Genomic DNA, 16,891 nt, shown 5'->3' with positions numbered 1-16,891 from the left:
GTTGAGCTATAGGCGCCGAGCCGGGTATTGAGTTTTTCGAATGTCCAGTGGACATCTTTAATCCTTTTGCCACTGTGGAGGTTGGAATTTGATTAAAATTTTCTGTGTGAGTTTACTTATGTGGTGGAGGATTGCACTGGCCATTGGAGGATATGGAGGATAGGTCTGAGAATATCCTGGAGGGCTGGTTTAGTTGTAGCAAATTTCTTCAATGTGTGAATGTCATTAATATATTTAATTTCTCCATCATAAATGAAACTCAGTTTAGCTGGATACAGGATCCTGGGCTGAAAGTTATTTTGTTTTAGGAGGTTAAAAGTTGATGACCACCCTCTTCTAGCCTGAAAGGTTTCAGCAGAGAGATCTGCAGTCATTCTAATATTCTTCCCCTTGTAGGTTATGGTTTTCTTATGCCTAGCTGCTTTCAGAATTCTCTCTTTCATATTAAATTTAGTGAAGTTAATTATGATGTGCCTGGGGGATTTCTTGTTCAGGTTGAGTCGTGGTGCAGTTCTGAAACTGTCTGCTATCTGAATTTCAGAATCTCTTGGCATGTCTGGAAAGTTCTCTTTCATAATTTCATGAAGTAGAGCCTCTGTGCTTGGTGAAGCCACTTCGTCACCTTCAGGGATTCGTCACCTTCAGGGATTCCTATAAGACAATATTAGTTTTCTTCAAATTATCCCAGAGCTCTCTGAGTGAGTAATCCATTTTTGCTCTCCATTTCTCTTCATCCTTTCGTGCTTGGGCACTTTCAGAAGCTTTGTCTTCAAAGTCAGAAATACTTTCTTCTGCCTGCTTCATTCTGTTACCGAGGGATTCTACTGTATTTTTCAGATCTTTGAGGGCTGCAACCTCTTGCCTCAATGTTTCAAAATCTTTGGTCATTTTACCTTTGAAATCATTGAATTCTTGAGACATCTTTTGAATAACTTCTTGAGACTTCTTTTGAATAATTTCTTGAAATTCTAATTCCCTCCTTTCTTTCATTCTGTTAATCTTATTTGCTATCCAAATTCTGAACTGGATTTCTGATATCTCAGCCATCTGTTTATGGATAGGATCTTCAATTGCATCTGCTCCATTTTTCCTTGGGGGATTTGATCTACTCTGGTTATTCATGTTGCCTGAGTTTTTTCACTGATTCTTCCCCATGCTGAATTTACACCATTTGGAGTCCATCCCAGAACTGTTCCTCCAGTGGCTGCCACTGGAGAAAATGCCAGCTTCCTCTGACTGTCCAGAGAGATGGAGTGTGTCTGTCTTGAAAAGCCTCAGGGGTATGAGCCTTATCGTTCCCACTGCTTCGGCTGTTGCTCTTCACCTCGGGGTACTACTGCTCTAGTATTGATTACTCTCAGCTGACCATCCTCTCACAGTTTATGGGCAGCCTGGGCCGGGTGAGGGTGGTGGGACCAGCGAGGAATCCACCTGTCACCACGGGAATGCGGGGCTCAAGTAAGCAGCAGGCTCTGGCCACCTGGCACCCAGCGAGGTTGGTGGGGGCAGCAGGGATTTGGCCTTCCACCAGGGGAGTACGGGGTTCAAGCAAGCAGGCAGCAGGTCTCTGGCTGCCTGGCACCTGGCAAGGGTGGCAGGAGCAGCAGGGAAGCCGCCTGCGACTGTGGGAGCACGGGGCTCAAGCAAGCAAGCAGCAGGTCTCTGGCCACCCAGAGTGGCGGGAGTGGTGGGAGCAGGACTTTAAATATTTTTAGATGTATCATCCCAGATATCGCTATTCTATGCATCAGTGCCTCATTCTTTCCCAATAAAAACCTTACCTTGGCATGGCCCATCTGCCTTAAGTGGGAACTTAATCTTATTTTGGAACTGAACTATTCTAATAGTTCAGTTCTAAGCCTCCTCCTTAGCTTTTTCTGCCCTCTTACTATAGAAGATAGAAACCTCATTATATGCTACCAAGGAGGCCTGTTGGTTTTCACACTTAGCTTTTAACATCTGTTAATCATTCTTAGCTTGTTATCTTTTACTAGAAAGTTGATAGAACTTAGCAATAGCAACACATTCCAGAATCCTTGACATCACTATTCTCCTTATAGTCTGAAATGCCTAACGCATTACATTAGTTAATGCTATGCCTTCCACAGTATGCCATTCCAGTTTGCTATTGATAAACAGTTTAATAATTATGTTGCTACCTTATGATCAAAGGCCATCTGGGATCACCTATTACAAATCACAGGATCTTCCATTCCATCTCCAGACAGCAGCAGGTGATCCAGTTTCAAAATTTTAGTGTAATAGGTAGTTATTCTTGAACAGCAAACTCTGAAATAGAGATTAGTATGCAGGAGAAAGTTTGTTAAGAAATGTCCTTGTAAGCAACATTTGCAGAGAGAGGGATAGGAAAAGTAATGAGATCAGGCAAAGGGAGAACTTAAGCTGCAGTGAAGTCACAACATATGGCTAAACTGGTACTAGGAAAATTCTGGAAATGTTATGGCCCAACAGAGTTGTATCAAGTTGGAAAAATGGGATCATTTCCCACCCTTTATATGCAAACTGGCCCAAGAGCAGCAGTTCTAAACCTTTGAGTTGCGACCCCTTTGTAACAATGAAAATATATCCTACATATTAGATATTTACATTACGATTCATAACAGTAGCAAAATTATAGTTACGAAGTAGCAATGAAAATAATTTTATGGTTGGAGGTCACCACAACGTGAAGAACTATATTAAAGGGTCATAACATTAGGAAGCATCAGGAAGGTTGAGAACTACTGCAGAGAACTACTGCATGAAGTTCAATGAAGCAGTATTCTCCAGCCAAGGCAACTCTTAAGAAGAACTGACATCCGAAGGCCTCCTCCAACAGCTGAGAAATAAATCCTTCCTTCTGAAGGATGATCTGAATGACACATTACAGCATCTACTACATGATGTGATACATTTCAGCCAAAGGGCTATCTCTTAAATTGAAAATTGAAAGAAAAACAATGACAAAATAATGTAAATAGTTCCTACAGTTGTTTTTAAAATGTGACTAGAAGAGAATAATCATTTACATATGAAAGACACTCATCTACTATTCACCCATTTCTTGAAATACAACTTATTGAGCATAAAATTAGTTATTTTAGGTACCATTGGGATTTAGATGTGAATAAGGTAAAGTCCTACTTCCATGAAGATTATATTCTATAAGGAAGGAAAAGATATTAAGTACATAAATAAATGCATAAATAGTTTCAGATAATTTAGCAATAAACCTACTTCATTTGTATAATTAAAGTGCATTTAATTGGACACCAGTTCTATGTATATACATGTTAAGGACTATAAAGTACAAAACATAGTACATTTTGTCCTTATCCTCAATTAATTTATGACTCTAATATGGTACTCAAAGAGGCAAATAGAAAATATGCAAATTGTAACTGAGTGTGGAATTAAAATTCAAATAAATAAACCAAATAATAACTGCTCTCTAGTGTTTCTAAAAGCGCAATCACAGATTCACCTGTGGACTGCCTGTGGTTCTTGTTAAAAATGCAAATTCTGTGGACTCTGATTTACTGAATCAGAATAACTAGAATGGGGCATGGAGATGTGCTTTTTATAAGCATTACAAGTAATTTTGATGTAGTTATATTTGAGAGTCATGTGTGAAGATGGGAACTCAGAAGGATTTAAAATAATTGTCAATGGGCAGAATGCAAAAGAGATCCAAGGAGCCAAAACGCATTGAGAAAAACTATGAAAAGAGATGAAATACAGATCAGTGAAAGGAGAAAAATGTGTTTCAGATATGAGAATTGAATCCTAGGGATGAATAAATGAACAAGAGATATTGAATAGATCAGACAGACTATAATAATACACCAATTGAAGAACAGTAAATAATGAAGTTATGAACAAAGTTTGTGTTAGGTAGTAGAATGCTTTGAGTTTTAGCCTTAGGAATTTTTACTTTATTCTGAAAGCAATCAGAAAGTATTTATTTATATCAAGGGAAAATAGTGATACAAACAAGTTCTTAGAACCAGGATAATACCTCATTGTGTTGTACAGGATAACTTGAAGAGTCATTGTAAACAAAACTTTCAGTAAAGAGATCACTGAGATAATGTAAGTATGATATGAATAGCCTACATTTAATTTAGGTAGTAAAAGTGGAAAAGGTCTATGGACATAAGAAAGATCACAGAAAGAAAACTTCTCGTGTGTTTTTTTTCTTTGCTTTTTTAAAAAAGTGAAAGTCAATAGTTATTTCATTGTTATCCTGAAGTGTGCACAGAAGCTTGGATAAGATAACTCATTTAGTAATGTTAAGTGGTCATGCACACCTGTGCCTTGTCTAGTCACTGATGTGGGGCAAACGTTTAATGAATGCCAACACCAACACCAACTAATCTTATATGGCACAAATCTATGCTGACTTTTGTAAAATTTTATTTCAAAATATTCAGGGGGTACAAATGTTTTTGTTACATGGATATCTTATAAGGTGTAAGTTATCTTTTTGCCCCTTCCCCTTTCTTGATTGCCTATGGTCTTTACATTTCTTTGTGCCTGTGTGTCCCCACTGATTAGCTCCCAATTATTACAACTAGCTGATGGTATTTGTTTTTACATTCCTGAGATACTTCATTTATGATAATGGTCTCTAATTCCATCCAAATTGCTGTGAAAGACATGATTTTATTCCTTTTATGGCTCAGTAGTATTGTATGATATACATACACCATTTTTTCTTAATGCACTCATGAATCAATGGGCACTTAGGTTGAATCCACATCTTTACAAATGTGAATTTTGCTGCAAGAAACATTCAAGTTCAGGTGTCCTTTTGTTTAAATGACTTCATTTCCTTTGGATAGATACCCAATAGTAGGATTGCTGGGTCAATTGGTAAGTCTACATTTATTTCTTTGAGGAGTCTCCATGCTGTTTTCCACAGAACTTGTACTAATTTGCAGTCCCACTAACACTGTACAAGCATTCTTTTCTCTCTGCATCAATGCCAGCATCTTTGTGTTGGTTTTATTTTGACTTTTTAGTAATGGCCATTCTGAGTGGTTTTAATTTGTATTTCTTTGATGCTTAGTGATGTTGAGCATTTCTTTGTTTATCTTTTAAAAAAACGTCCGTTCATGTCTTTTGATCACTTTTTAATGGAGTTGTTTGTGTCTTGCTGGCAAATCTGTACTGTCTTAAAAAGTTAATTGACTAGAGTTAGGGGTTCAAGTACTGGCAATATTTGGAAGTTAGCTGACTAGGGTCAGGAGTTCTGTGTTCCAGTACTGGCAAGAATTTGTTCTTTTCTAGGCTTTTACTGTTTCATCGGACAATTCAGAAAATTACATAAGCTAGCCCTAGGCTCCTTTATAGTTCTGAAATACTATTACTCCAAGAAATGATAAGTTAATAGGAATTATAATAGATATCTTATATATGAGTATATACTGTATCCATAAAATAACGACAATTTCCAGAGTGGCTTCTTAGAAGAGATACAAGTCTCTATCTTGAGTCTCTTCTTTTCACATAAAGTACTTTTTAAATTTATTTTTACTGTTTTCAATATGCAATATGTATTTGCATTATGATTTAATAGAAACATTAAGGGGAAAAAAAGAAATATTGTTATTTAAAATATAAATGAGAACCAAGCACAGTGTTCCTTGGTTATTATTTTCATGTTATAACATAATTTGTCTTATTCTGGATCAGTTTAAGTTTTTTAGAATAAATTTTGGGTTTTTTGTGAAAGAAAATAGTGTGCTTTAACAAAGATTAGAACTGGGCATCTACCTACACTTATAGAAATACTTGTGGAAATCATTTTCAAAATCTTGCTTCTCTGAATAAAAGTCACAGAAGTATAAAGATGAACCTACAAGGCAGAGAAACTGTGATCACCCATATCTTCACATTGAGTTTAAAAAACAAGAAACATGATTGTGAAATTTATTTTTTATCATCTATAAACTGAAAATTGCACACCACGACGGCATGCACAAGTTGGAAAAACTTACCTTCCTCATCTTCGGTTTAAAATAAAGACAACTTGCTGCCTATGAATAAATATTTCTAGAGAGAAAAATACTTGGGAGGTTTGGGGGGAATGTGTGTGTGATGATTTAGCTTGAGGCAATCATTTCTAGTCAAGCACATTTTTTAAAAGTAATGTTTATGACAATATCAAAAAAGTCGCTTAAAAATAAATTTTCATAGCACCCATGATAACTATGAAAAGTATTGGTGTCAACAAGGATTTATTTTTATATATGTAAGAAAAAATAAAATAGATTTATTTCTTTATTTTTTACCTACAGATGTGCTGACTGTTGCAGAATTTTGCAACTCATATTTTTAAAAGTTATTTTTATGGAAATGTTCATCTTAGTGATAATTTGGATAGCAAATTTCTCCGGTATACGACAATGAGATTCAGTTTCCCAAGATGTATTTTATCTTGGTTTTTAAGGTTCACATTTGTTGAAGTTACATATATGGATATATCAATTTCTTTGTGTTGAATCTTGGGAATTTTAATTGCCTGGCTACCTAGAATTTATGAAAATTGATTAGCCCTGATCTTATGTACTGGTGTGTTATACAAGCCCTGGCATAATAAAAAATGTGCATATAGCCCTTTTTATTTATTATTTTCATGTTATTACACAAATTGTATTATTTCGGATCAGTTTTAAGATTGCTATAATTGTTGTTATTTTCATGTTTTTTCCCCAAAATGTCTTTTGTACCTTTAAGTGCTTAAATAATGTAATAACCTAAAGATGTAATCACTATGAAATAAGAAAAGGCATATGGGATATATAATGTTGTAGTCAGCTCTGTCTTTAAAACTCATTCTCGCAGAACTAATTGGCAGATACAGAGATGAGGGAAGGACCAGATCTGCCATGCTGTCACATGGCCATTGGGCGGGTGGCATCGCTGAGGACAGAGAACTGTGAAGAGGTCACAGAGCCATTCCCGTGCAGCTGGGGAAGCCAAAAGAAGCATCAGGGAATAGGAAGCAGGATTTAGGTGAGGAATCCTTCAGTCCACTCTGGGGCATGTTAAAGTTATCATAAGGCCCTTGTCTCCAGGAGATTTAGATTGTCTTGACCTGGAAATGTATAGGTTTCCCACACTTTTCCCTTCAGATCTGCTTAGGAAGAGCTCCTCTCTATCAATGTTCTTTTGAAAACAGAAAGAAGGCTCGGCACCCGTAGCACACTGGTTACAGGGCCAGCCACATTCACGGAGGCTGGCGTGTTCTAAACAATAATGACAACTGCAACAAAAAAATAGCCTCGTGTCATGGCAGGCACCTGTGGTCTCAGCTACTTGGAAGCAGAGGCAGGAGAATCGCTTAAGCCCAAGAGTTTGAGGTTGCTGTGAGCTGTGACGCCACAGCATTCTACTGAGGGCAACATAGGGAGACTCTGTCTCAAAAAAAAAAAAAGAAAAAGAAAAGAAAAGAAAGGGAAAAATAGTCTGAGAGAAATTTTAATAACTAGTTGATCAAGTTTTGCATACAGAAGGCATATGACAGAATTAAATATTCCAAATAATTCTCTAACTATGAAAAGCAGGGGCGGCACCTGTGGCTCAGTGAGTAGGGTGCCGGCACTATATGCCCAGAGTGGTGGGTTCAAACCCGGCCCCGGCCAAACTACAACAAAAAAATAGCTGGGCGTTGTGACGGGCACCTGCAGTCCCAGCTATTCGGGAGGCTGAGGCTAGAGAATTGCCTAAGCCCAGGAGTTGGAGGTTGCTGAGCTGTGATGTCACAGCACTCTACCAAAGGCGATAAAGTGAGACTCTGTCTCTAAAAAAAAAAAAAAAAAAAAAAACTATGAAAAGCAATTCCTCGAGGAACATTGCAAGATTGGAGGATATGTGGAATAGTTTCAAATTTTCACACTTGATCTTAGCCAAAAGGCCGAGAATCGATAATTTCACATTTTCAGGCCATGCTTGCTTATTTTTTTAAAGTAATGTTCGTTTCCAAACAAATATTAGAGAAGGTGGGAGATGGGGAGCAGAAAACTCTCTCTATTCTATAATTTTCTTTATGAGTTCAAGCCAAGGAACCATGGAAAGTGACAGAAAATAAAGAAATCTGGGTCAGACATAAATGCACGATGATAAATACCTGACCATGTTTGAATTAAGACATTCAGCATAGGCATTATGGAAAAGTTGCTGAATTATCGACTTGTTTTGTGGAAGCTTTAATTTGTCCCAATTTGAGGGCCTAATTTTATAAATACTGCGCTGCAAACTCAACGTGTGATTTTACTGCATTGACTCAATTAGAGAAACAAGCACAATGATCTGCAAGATGAATAGAGAGACAAACATTCACAGCTACTTATTAGCATAACTTTGGCTTCTTTTCTCTTTCTTCATTTTCCAGCTCAGGTTGTTCACTGTAAATCGAATTGCACATTTCCTGATTTTATTTTGTTGAGTTTTATTTATGTTTAATTCAAAAGTTCTTCCAGAGTAGCAAGCAAGTACTATGTAAGTATGCACAGCCCCGAGCAGAGACCCTTGAGGCATGACTGGCAGATTGGCTTCAAACCTATGGAGTGGAACTGGAAATCTGTATTCTAATTGCTGAGGCAGGTAAAACTAAGTTTATTTCCCATGTGGAAACAAAATCCATTGATTTCAGCCTCCTGTTTCTGATGAAACTACCAGGTTGTGTGTACATAGGATACGTAGTCAACATATTGCCATTCCTTGACTAGGTTGAGGGTTAGTCTGGCTGCTCCCTGGCTGCCCCCTAACTCCACTCACTCCAACTAATTTCCAAAACCATGAAAGTTGGGGAAGGGCGCAGCTGTGTGTTACGTCATCACTACTAGGAAGACCAGTCAAAACACAGATCCAGCTGACGGTGGTCTGGCAGCAATACCTGTCATTGGCAGTGCTTTGATTTCTATGATTTTGTCTCTTATCATAACTGGAATGTTAAACTGAGTCTGCAGATACCCACACTGAAAGAAGGGCACTAGGCCAACTAATCAAAATGTATTATTCTTCACATCTGGCTTTTAAGAAAAAAATCACATTACAAATTTTGAGTTTTTCGTGTTTTAGTTTTTTATATAAAACCCTTATGGATAGGGATCAGGTGTTATGATCAATAAGTAATTTATAACAGTCTCACAATTATCCTACCAGGGGAAGAAAGGCAAAGTCAGACCTGGGGTATAACTTTCGGACAGCTAAATTTACCAGGACTAAATGTCCAGGACTTTCTCTTCCCTATCAGCATCCTTTCTAGATCATCTGGAATATAGTCTCATATTCTAGTTGCTGAATCTCAAAGACCCAAATGAGCCATTCAGTTGAAGTGCAAGCCCCTCATAGCATCCCCTTCTCATTCTCCTACTCCATCCCTTCCTAACTTGGTGGGCCCTTTAACTTGGACCCCCATCAAAATACAATTTCCAAGAGACCAGGGACTTTGTGTATCTTGCTTACAATTTTATTTTCTTGTGGACTCTGTAAGTAGGTTTACATATTTGTTGATATGAAATCATTCATTGCAACTGATTTGAGCTGGTCATTAGAATAAACACTGCTGATTCGGATCATTTCAAGCAAGATCTCAAGTTTGACCACAAAAGCATTTGCATTATCTTAAGGCTGCCTCTGGATGAAAGTCACCTAAGGTGTTACCTGAAACCTAAGTGAGAATTACAGTTGCATTATTCCAGGCAGGCTTGATATTTTTTGACCAACAATTTCACATTTTGATGTCATTTACTACTGACAAACTGGGACCTACCTTTGAATTTTCTCTTTTTTTAATTTTTTTATTAAATAGTAGCTGTGTACAATAATTCATTTGTTGGGTACAATGTGCTGGTTTTATAAGGTTTTATAAACAATTTGAAATACTTACAACAAACTGGTTAACATAGCCTTCACTGTACTTTCTTAATTATTGTGTTAAGACATTTATCCTCTATACTTAGAAGATTTGACATATAGCTTTGTAAAATGCACCATAGGTGTGGTCTGACCAATTATTCTGCCTCCACCAATCCTCCCCCTTTGCCCTGCCCCTCTCCTCCTCCTTTTCTTTCCCCTTCATCTTGGGCTGTAGTTGGGGGTGATAGTTTTCATATGGAAGTGTGGGTGATTATATATATATTGATTTCATAGTAGAGCTGAGTACGTGGGATAGTTTTTCTACCATTCTTGAGATACTTTGCTAAGAAGAATATGTTCCAGCTCCATCCATGTAAATATAAAACAGGTAAAGTCTCCATCTTTTTTAAGGCTGCATAATATTCCATGGTGTACATATACCACAATTTATTAATCCATTCATGGGTTGATGGGCACTTGGGCTTCTTCCATGACTTAGCAGTTATGAATTGTGGTGCAGTGAACATTCTGGTGCAAAATCTTTGTTATAAAGTGATTTTTGGTCTTCTAGATATATACCTAGTAGAAGAACTACAGGATTGAACAGCAGGTCTACTTCTAGAGCCCTAAGTGATCTTCAAACATCTTTCCAAAAGGAATGTATGAGTTTGCATTCCCACCCACAGTGCAGAAGTGCTCCCTTTTCTCCATATCCACACCAATGTCTATAGTTTGGGGATTTTGCAATGTGGGCCAATCTTACTGGAGTTGGCCAATATCTCAAGGTGGTTTTGATTTGTAGGTCTCCGATGATTAGAGATGATGAGCATCTTTTCATGTGTCTGTAGGCCATGTGCCTGTCTTTTCTTCAAAAGCATGAAGAACATTGTGGGCAAGAGATTTGAACAATTATTACTATTGATTATTCAAATAATCAATTGATTATTTGATTGATTATTGATTATTGATTATTCAAATCTCTTGCCCACAATGAGATGAGATCACTTGTTCTTTTCTTGCTAATATGTTTGAGTTCTCTTTGGATTCTGGTTATCAAACCTTTGTCAGAGACATAACCTGCAAATATCTTCTCCTATTCTGAGCACTATCTGCTTGCTTTACGTACTATGTTCTTGGCTGTGCAAAAACTTTTTAGTTTGGTCAGGTCCTGGTAATGTATTTTTGGTGTTGCTTCAATTGCCTGGGGGATCCGCCTCATAAAATACTCTCCCAGGCTGATTTCTTTAAGTGTTTTCCCTGCACTCTCTTTCAGTATTTTTATAGTTTCATGTCTTAATTTTAAACCCTTTATCCAGTGAGAATCTATTTTTGTTAAAGGTGAAAGGTATGGGTCCAGTTTCAGTCTTCTACAGGTCACCAGTTTTCATCTTTCATATTTATCCAGAACTATTTATGTATATACTTCCATGAATTGCCTATTTTATTGTATCATTAAGCTTTTCAAACAGCAGAATTAAAAGGTATACAGTATATATACTTCCTTTAACATCTAAGGTATTTCACTAAAACTAAAAGTCTACAATTTTGGATTTCAAAGGACTTTCAAAAAATTAGTAATTTCTGTTTCCTGCCTATGAAGTATTAAATGCCTAACCCAATCAGCATAAATGATTTGAGATGTAATTACAAAATATTACCATGATACAATTACTACCCCTGTATGTACTTTAACATTGGTAAAAGTGGGAGAGGGATATTTATAACCAATCAAGAGCTTTACTGTTGTGAAATATCTGCAATTTTTCCCTTTCACTTGTTTTGCTTATTTTGCCATTGTAGAGTATGTAGTAAATCTGATGGTTTAAAAATTGTTTGTAATTAATTGTAGCATCAGAAAAGCCCTTCCTTATCAGTTCCTATAGTGAGATAAATGCATACTTCATGAGATTTGGTGATCAATTAAATGTAGGAGAGAGAAGCTGTGAAATGAGAAAGCATACATGTTTCTTAGACCTGCTAAGATAAAATTCCACAAACTGGATGGCTTAAACACCAGATGTTTATTCTGTGACAGTTTGGGTATGTGCAAGTCTGAAGGCAACATGTCAGAAGGGCCATGCTCCCTTTCTCCTATAAGACTCTGGAGAGAAACCTTCTTTGCCTCTTCCCGGCTTCTTGTGGCGGCCGTCAATCTCTAGCATTCCTTGTCTTGCAGCTGCATTACTCTGTCTCTGACAACATAGCATTCTCCCTGTGCCTCTGTCTAAATTTCTTCCTTTTTATAAGGACATCAGTCATACGTCCCACTCTAATGACTTCATCTTAACTTGATTACATCTACACAGACTCTGTTTCCAAATAAAGTCACATTTTGAGGTATTAGGAGTGAGGATTTCAATATATCTTTTGGGGGACATAATTCAACCCATAGCAAGGGGTTCAAGCTAGCTTTAAGATATCCATCTTGGACTATTGGCTTGCTGGTTAGGCCACTAATGAAATCTGAAAGTGTAGAAAGAAGATAGATGAGAGAAGGTTTGGGAAAAACAGTTTATGGGTGCTAGTCTCAGCTATATTAATTGTGCTTGCCCAAGAAAACCACATAGAACAAGAAGAGGCTGTCAGTACCTTCTGGGCCAACAGCACTTTAATGAGCCTGAAACAACAGAAAAAGAAACCAAGCAACAAAGTGCAGGATCTTAGGAGAAAAATTAGAGACAGTTGCAATAAATAAAAGGAGAATAGAATTTCAAAAAGAAGAGTAATTAATATGCTAAATCTTTTTTCCATTTGGAAGGAAATCTTAATACTCAAGACTGTTTTGTTACTTACATATAATAGATCAGAAATTGATATGCATTTTAATTTAAAAAAAACAAATAAAAAACACTTTATATATGCTGAAGCCACAGGTGGACATAAATTCAACCCTGAATTGAATCAATTCCTTACCATCGCTGTGCTTGTTCCCTTGCTTGTTCTATATAAGGTGGTCAGAACACAAACAATTCAGCCAGCTGTTTTTGTGTGTGTTTGGGAATGTGGGGCTGTTGTGTGAAAGCTCAGCAACAATCTGGTCAAGCCTGGACATGGACAAATTGGCTCCCTGCCTCAGCCCACTCTGTGGACCTCACCTGCAGTGATGAGTGCGTGCAGATCAGGTTGGAAAAAACAGAGACCAGATAATTATATTCATGAGATAAGTTGGTCCTGTAATTATTGTGGAAGTTGCTAACAAGTCCTAACATTGCAATTATAATCTAGAGATTTCTGGGTTTTGAGTTTTTTAATGAGTTACCTTTAGAAGGCCAAAGTCATTACTTATTAAGAACAAAGATCATTCAGTAACTCTCCCAACTCTCATGCCACTTAACAAATTAAACCTGGACTGTTTTTGCCTTTGTCTTAAATCAATAACAGGCAAGGCTTTGCAACTCACCATGTTTGAATGGAGGCAGCTGAGTGTGGTAGAAAAAAATGGAAACTGGTACTCCTGGATTATAGTTCTTATTTTTTCCAGTAACTTCTTATCTTTTCAGTAACTTCTTCAGTAACTTCTTACATAAAAATGAGCTTTGTTCTTACCTTCATGGGCCCTAGGTTTTTATTTGAAAAAAAAAAGTGTCTTAGAGTATACTTTTAAATAAAAAAATTCAAAAATTGTATTAGTTTGGACTGCCCTAACAAAATACCACAGATTGGGCAAACTACATAGCAGAAATTTTTTTTTCTTTTCTTTTCTTGTCTTCTCTCTTCTCTTTTCTTCTCCTCTCTTCTTTTCTCTTCTTCCCAGACTGTTAGGGGGCACTGATGTTTTGTTTACATACTGTGCTTTGTAGAGATTGAGTGAAAGTTATACACATAAGTGTGCCCCTCACCTAGACAGTGTACACTATATTCCCAAAATGTGAATTTACCCATTTGCTTCTCCCTCCAGCTTGATTTTCATTGAGATTTACTTCCATATATGCACTTAAGTGTTGACCAATTAGTTCCAATTTGGTATTGAGTGCATGTGTTTGTTTCTCCATTCTTGTGATGTTTTACTTAGAAGAAGGGTTTTCAGTTCCCTCCAAGTTTTCCAAAAGGACACTAGATCACAATTTTTTATGGCTAAGTAGTACTCCATAGTATTCATATATCACATTTTATTAATCCATTGATGTTTTGGTGGGTACTTGGGTTGTTTCCACATCTTTGCAATTGTGAATTGTGTTGCTATAAACAGGTCTATATCAAATGGTAGGTCTACTTTAAGTTCTTTGAGATATTTCCCTATAATTTCTGTAGAGTTTGCCCTAGGTTGTAGTCCTACTAACAGTGTATAAGAGTTCCTTTCTCTCTGTATCTGCACCATCTGTCAAACAATAGAAATTTATTTTCTATAAGTTCTGGAGACTAGAAGTGGAGACCAGAGTTCCAGTAGGGTCTGTATCTGGAGAGGGGTCGCTTCCACAGCTACCTTTTCACTGTGTGCTCATGTCATGGAGAGAGAAGTGAGCAAGCTTTCTGGAGTCTCTTCTTACAAGAGCCCTAGCTCCCATCATTAGGACCCAACCCTCATGACCTCATTTAACCTAGTAACCATCTCAAGGCCCCATCCCCAAATATTACCATCACATCAGGAATTAGGTGTCAATATATGCATTTGGGAGGACACAAGTCAGTCCACAGCAAGTAAACTAACTTGTAAGAAGAAAAGTTATTCTTATGCTGAGATAGAGTATATTTCCAGATATTATGTTAAGGAAAATAATGTCAACCTTTCTGACTAACAGGAACTGATTATTTGTAGACATATTTGATATACCTTTATATTTATGTGACTTATTATGGCAATTTTGAGACTACTTCTAGCTAAGAAGTGAAAGATAATATTTTACATTGACTTAGTGACTTTTAAATCTAAGAACCTAAAATCATTTTAGAAACTTGATGTGAAGTTATGACCAGGATAGCAAGTTTTAAATGGTTTGGTAGGAAAGGCATTAGATATTACTGTCACAGTAAGTAAAATAAAAACATCACATTTACCAGTTCTGTTTTGGTAGTAGGAGTTAAAAAAATGCAAAAATCTTGTCAATTAATATAGACTCAATTGTATAAGAAGAAAGAACAAAATATGTATTTGAATCAAAAGAAAATATAGTAGAATATTTAATAGTATAACCCAGGAGTCCTCAAACTTTTTAAAAAGTAGGACAGTCCCACTTTTCAGTCTCACTGTCCCTCAGACTGTTGGAGGGCTGGACTGCAGGCCCTGGGACGAGTCGGCTGCTAAGCAGGACAGGCAGTGGTGACCAAAACACCCTGCAGGCTGGATAAATGTCCTAGGTGGGCTGCATGTGGCCCGTGAGCTGTAGTTTGAGGACACCTGGTATAACCCATCAAGAGTTAACATCAAGAGATTATTTCTACTGAAGTAATTATGGAGTTTTGAATAATGAAAAATAATTAAAATCATTCATTCATTCAAAATGATTTACTGATACATTCTATATGCCAAGTTCTGTTTGGGGTGCAGGACATAACAACAACAAAGTGAACAAGCAAAATACTTCTTTGTTTTCATAAACCTTACATTCCAACAGGGTGAGCTATGAATAAATGATACATGCAAATAAGTGATGCCACATATTTCAGACAGTTACATACACTTTGAAAGAGATATACTATAGCAATGTAGTAAAGAACGATTGGTGATGTGGGTGAAATGGTTTCAATAAGGATGCAACTCTTCTTCAGAAATCCTTATGCTGAAAATGAACCAACATAGTAGGAAAAATTACTTTGCCCCCAAGAAACATGTGGACTAATCCCTAAAATCTGTAAATATATTATCCTACATGGCTAAAGGGACTTTACAACTGTTATTAAATCTGAAATATGATGTATCATTTATTTGCTTATTTTTTTTTAGACAGGTTCTAACTTTTGTCACCCTGGTAGAGTGCTCTAGCATCATAGCTCACAGCAAACTCAAACTCCTGGGCTCAAGCAATTCTCTTGCCTCAGCCCCCACCTCCTGAGTAGCTGGAACTACAGGTGCCTGCCACAATGTCTAGCTTTTTTAGAGATGAGGTTTCACTCTAGCTTAGGCTGATCTTGAACCTGTGAGCTGAGGCAATCCACCCACCTTCACCTCCGAGTGCTGGGATTACACGTGTGAGCCACAGAGCCCAGCTATTTGCTTATGTATTATCTTGCTTCACTGGAATGGAATCTTTGTGAAAGCAGAAATCCTAAATATTTAGATGGGTCCCTTATAATCAGATGAATTCTTAAGAAGGCTAAGAGTGAGTCAGAGAGATGAGACATAACAAAGCTTGTCATTCATGGCTTTGAAGATGGAGGAAAAGATCAGGAGTTGAGCAAGCAGCAGCCCCTCAGTGCTGAGAAAGCCCCTCAGCCTCATTGACAATAAGAAGATGAGCCTCAGCTGAATAGCTGATTTTCTTTTTTTCAGTTTTTGGCCAGGGCTGGGTTTGAACCTGCCACCTCTGGTATATGGGGCTGGTGCCCTACTCCTTTGAGCCACAGGCACCACCCTGAAGAGCTGAATTTTTTCAATAACCTGGTCAGTGCCTTGATGTTAGAATTTTAGTCAGGTGGAACCTGAACTATATCAGCTGTCTGACCTATGAACTATAAGATAATAAGTTTATGTTGTTTTAAGCCACTATATCCATAGTGGTTATGGCAGAAGAAAAAGAAAGAAAGAAAGAAAGAAAGAAAGAAAGAAAGAAAGAAAGAAAGAAAGAAAGAAAGAAAGAAAGAAAGAAAGAAAGAACCAAAACCGAAACTCTGATACAATCAGCTTTGTAAAAAACAAAATTAAATTAGAGAGAAGAGTATTCTGGAATATTCTGCCTCAGGAGAGAATACAGCAAATGAAGAGGCTCCAAAGTAGGAATGAGTTTACTCTGCTTGATAATCAAAGACACACATGAACAAAAGCACAGTGTACAGTGAGTGAGGGGAAGTGTAATGAGAGAAGAAATCAGTGGGTAGGTGGAAAAGGATTCAATGGCTTCATAGGCTCTGGTAGAGAGCTTGATTTGTT

The sequence above is a fragment of the Otolemur garnettii genome, unplaced genomic scaffold, assembly GCF_000181295.1.
Source record: "Otolemur garnettii isolate 467f Iridium unplaced genomic scaffold, OtoGar3 scaffold00090, whole genome shotgun sequence".
NCBI classification, from domain to species: domain Eukaryota; kingdom Metazoa; phylum Chordata; class Mammalia; order Primates; family Galagidae; genus Otolemur; species Otolemur garnettii.
This window is presented reverse-complemented; position numbering follows the sequence as displayed.